General features: G+C 30.1%; 1 protein-coding gene across 1 annotated transcript in view; it reads right to left on the reverse strand.

The window, feature by feature from the left end:
- Positions 1-5146, reverse strand: part of LOC108731432 (hemicentin-2) — a 112934-nt gene that overhangs the window by 29279 nt on the left and 78509 nt on the right. The window lies entirely within an intron of this gene.

Below are 5146 nucleotides of genomic sequence, written 5' to 3' on the forward strand. Positions count from 1 at the left end.
GAGACGAAAAAACGGCAGGAATTAAGTTCAACACCTAATATTTATAAAAAAAATTATTCTAATTTAATAAATGGAAAAGCCTTTTTTTTCGATGAACAAAAAATGTAATTTACATGCAACGTAATTGTATTCAAGTAAACGTTTTTTTGAAAGCGAATATAAACGGATAAACGTTTTACGTTTACACGTATCTTCGAAAAACGGAATAAAATCAGAGCCCTAATATATATTAAGTATAATATATATATATTATAATATGAAAGTTTTTATTGTATTAGTTATTTTCATTTTTTTCTCTTTGTTGTATTACTTAAAAAAGATACACATTGAACAAATGAAGTTATATTTTCTTAAACATTCTGTGCGTGCAGAGCCAAGTTTCTGTTATGGCGAATCTTAATTTAATCAATTTTATTCGGATCGCTACTGTTTCGAAGTTGCCCACCGACTCTATCGAGTGAAATCGTGAAAACGACTCTCCGTTACTACAGAAGCGATGGTTTGCTCAGTTTTGTACCAGGAAAAATCCGAGAATAAGATTAAACAGTCGGAATAACGATGGAAAATCGACTATTTAATTTCTGAGAAACGTATTCGTAAAATCACACACACACATTTCGAAATTTCGTCGCCCGGCAAACTAAACGAGTATGCTTCGCGAGAGACAAAAAGAATTAAAGAACTGCGTAGATCGCGATTAAAATTTTGCTTTTCGTACAGCATAGCGATACATTTTAATTATTTAATTCTGAAATTTACGAGATACATTGATTCTCGGAAAGTCTGCAAGTCGTATAAGGTCTTATAAAAAATAAGTGTTATCTAAAACAGAAGTTATTCTCGTTGCTCATCTTTATCCTTTCTGTTACTGAAATAACGTATAAAACGCTTTCTTTATCTCTAGAATAGAGCAGGAATCGAGATGTTCTCTTGGAATCGAGCTTTACCAAAAAAACACACGAGTGTTGCAATATGAGAACATCTCGATTCCTGCTCCATTTTTAGATGGTTATTTTGAGGAAAAATCATCATTAATGTCATCAGATTCTGATGAAAATGCACATGAATTGTAAATTTAATCACATTTCATCTTATCATGCACACACATACGCACACATACGCATACACATACGCACGCACGCACGCACGCATGGCAGAGAGGGTTTTGAGTCGCTAATAAATACTACAGGAGTGATGAACTGTGGGATCCTGATCTCTGTCAAGGGATGCTAGGCGGACTGTACCTTCACGTGGTGCATCCTGGATAGTGCTAAAGTAGTTCGTAATCTTTATATGAAGAATGTACTTACGTTTCTCGCTAAAATCATCATTTCTTAAAACAATGACAAAATAAACGGTAATATAAGTAGCATAAAATAGATGACTAATTTTATTAATATAAAGTTATTCACATATACTATTCGAAACGTTTCGACTCTTACAGTAGTCCTCTTCAGTCATTATCGCAAACATTAAATTATAAAAAACAAAATAAGTTAAAACTATCGCTGTCAGTTAAGAAGATACCATATGATGTAGAAAGTATGATGCAATGTAGTCAGGAGTCATAAGGCCTGTTCTTTTTGGTTGAACTTTTACACTAGTTCATCTTTCTTCCTCTTCTTTCCTACTGGAGGGAAAAGAAAGAAAGATGAACTAGTGTAAAAGTTCAGCCAAAAAGAACAGGCCTATGATTTAATTCGATAATGTCACAATTGTATCCTCAATGTTAATAATAATATTCCTTTTATCCGCTTAGTAACGAAAAAAGGAAGACGTCGTGTGAAGTCAAAATTTAAAAAGAGAATAACGTCATGACTCTAATGGAACAAATTTTAATGGTGTTAAATGTATAATATTATGTGTAATGATCATGTAAAATGAAATATGTAAACTTACATATAAAAAAGTTGTTCCGAGATCTTGTATAAATTGTCAAAAGCGCTCCAAAGTCCATACTAACTGTGTGATGATAGAACTTAGAATAAAAGAACTCGAGTGATAATACTGTGATATCTGTTGAACTTAAAGACGAGGAAATTTATTTATTTTTGTTAGAGTCATTCTCGAGTAAACAAAAATTTCAAGGTTTTGTTTAATTTCTCTGTATCTTTTTGGGCATTTATGCCATTATGTTGTTCTTTTATGAAAAGCATTTCTGAGATTAATCTCTTATTGTAATGAGATTCAGTGTCCATAACTCACATTTTTCCAGTCAAAGGAATGATTAAATTCAAGAATGTAATTAGTTAGTACCGTATATTTGGAGGGCTTCCCCCTCCCAGTCGACACAGACTAAAAATAATATAACATCAATGTTATAATTTCATACTCTACAATATAAATGTAATATAACACATAGTGTTACATAACAGTTATATTGTGGAGTCCGAAATTATAACATTGACGTTATGTTACTTTCAATTTGTGTCGACTAGGCTTATATTATACTCGTGTTTCTTTACTCTAGTATTAAGGTTTCGCTTCGTTTGACCGATATATGAAGCATCGCAGTCTTTGCATGCAATTTTATAGACTACGTTATTTTTGCTCATTGTATCTGTTATGTCTTTGTGCACTTTAACAAACCTATTTAATTTATTTATACAATGTATTCCTATAGTAAAAACATCCTTATTTAAATTTGATATGACGCAATTTGTAACTTTTGGAATGTATGGTACAACAAATAATTTTTTACCAAGTGTGTCATCAGTGATGTCCTGAATATCACTATCATAATCGTTCAAATTAATTAATTTTGTAATAGAAAGTTTGTTAATTCTTTTTTGTACTTCTCTAAAAATCAATTCCATTGAATAGCCATTTTTTAAAAAAGTTTCGATGCAAAATTCTAAATTTTTAAAATGGAATTAAGAATTTGAAAGGAGTAAAGCTTTGTCTATTAAGTTGTAAATGACACCAATCTTATGTGTGAGTGGGTGGTTTGACAAATACGATAAATATCGTCCCAGAAAAAGTGTCTTTATGATACCAATCCACTTTAATGATGTCATTCTTTTAATTGTAAATCTATAATGTAACAATCTATGATTTTCAATTTCGAATGTGAATTGAAGTCTGTAGTGAATGCTATTAAAAGTTTTCAGGACATCATCTATTGAGTTCTCAGGAATCGTCATTATAACATCGTCGACATATCGAAAGTAAAAGGTCATGTTTAGTCCCAAAGTGTTCAATGCATCTTCCTCGAGATCTTGCATAACAATATGTGATATAATAGGTGACAGTGGTGAACCCATTGGAGTTCCATAAGTTTGCATATAAATTTTTCATTGAAGATAAAAATGTAGATTCTAATATAAATCGTACTGCATAAACAAAGTCATCGCAAGGATTTTGATATTTTGTTTAATTACCGATTATCTTTTCATTAGACTGTCTATAGCAAGATCTATAGGAATATTCGTAAACATAGATACAACGTCCAAGAAAACTAAAATCTCTGAGCTGTCAATCTTTTTACCATCCAATTTCTTATATGAGTCAAAGCTATTTTTAGCGTACTTATTATCAGGTAATAAGCTTTTTGATATAATGTCATGTAAAAACGATGCTAACGCATATAAAGGTGTGTTTGTGGAAGGGATAATTATTTTGAATGGTACATTCTCTTTATAAATCTTGGGAAAACCATAAGCCTTTGACAAAGTCGAATCACTATATTTTAATTTGTAAAAACATTGTTTGGTAATATATTCTTTTTCATACCATTCTTTAACAATATTATTTAGTTCTTTTTCAATTTTATTTATCGGACTTTTTTGTAAGTATTTTCTTTTAATGAATTTCCGATTTTATTGATATATTCATCTCTGTCTAAGGCCACCGTGAATTCCCTTTATCGACTCTGGTAAAAATTATGTTAGGATTCATTTCACAAAAGGAGCATATTGCTTTGTACATATTAACTAAATTTCTATCTATTTCACTGATAGGGGAATTATTTTTATGTAAAAATTTATCCAGATTTTGTATCACGTTGTCTCTTAATTTAGATTTTGCTTTATCATTTAGAATTGTGTTGTAGTTTTCAAAGTCTTTTATAAATTCGCGAGAAGATGTTTTTTTGTTTATACAAGGAGGGAGGCTGAAATTGTCTCCCAATTGAATTAGATTAGAAACCATAGGTGGAATATATAACTATTACTAAGATTAATGAATCAATTATTATTTGTCTGTTTTAAAGGATTATTTGTAATATTCATGAATTTTTCCGGGAAAATTTGAAATTGTGTTGTAATTGATTCTTCATCAAAATTTTTTTCTATACAATAGTCTCTCGGTAATATTTTATTTATTTTGTCTTTTTTCGATTTTGACATAAGCCAATCAAATTTTTTCATATGTTTTTCCTTACATCTAAAATAAAAATTATCAAAGGAATGTTCATTATGTTTGACAATTTCATTCCATATATATAAAGGAATGTTATTTGAAAGATAATGCTCTAATTAATCTAGTTCTTTTTCTAAATTTTGTATGTGTCTATTAATGTCATAGATTTCTAATTGCAACGTCCTTCTCAAAAAGGAATCCATGTGCCGCCTAAATTTGTTGATTGATTTAGGATGGATAAACCTAAGATTGAATATATTATTGTGTTTTAAATGCATCGGTATGACGTTATGTAATTTGCAAGTTCTTAAAAATTCCAACTGACACAGCGCTTTAATTGTTTTATAATTTAAGTGTAGGGGAGAGTGGTCTAAATCGAACCTATTTGCAGTTTCTGCTCTCTATAAGGAGTAAATAAAGTCCGATCGTAAAATCGAAGCTGCCGTTGGAAAGAGCACTTAATTCCCTTCATTTTTGCTTGAGATTATTTTTATGTATCTCTCACCTGTGTTAAACTATTGTATAATGGAAAATGTAAAAACGCTCTTTCCAGTCCGATTTGGAACCTATGGTACTAATACTAAGAGAAATACATTAAAATATTTTAAAATTTTATCTAAAAATCCATAAAAATAAGAGTTTTCGATCTGAACCAGAGAATGGTCCGATTTGGAACCATAGGTTCAGATCGAAAACTCTTATTTTTATGGATTTTTAGATAAAATTTTAAAATATTTTAATGTATTTCTCTTAGTATTGAGTAAAAACGAGCAATTTGACAGTCAAA

The sequence above is a fragment of the Mycetomoellerius zeteki genome, unplaced genomic scaffold, assembly GCF_001594055.1.
Source record: "Mycetomoellerius zeteki isolate Tzet28-1 unplaced genomic scaffold, Tzet1.0 scaffold128, whole genome shotgun sequence".
NCBI lineage: Eukaryota > Metazoa > Arthropoda > Insecta > Hymenoptera > Formicidae > Mycetomoellerius > Mycetomoellerius zeteki.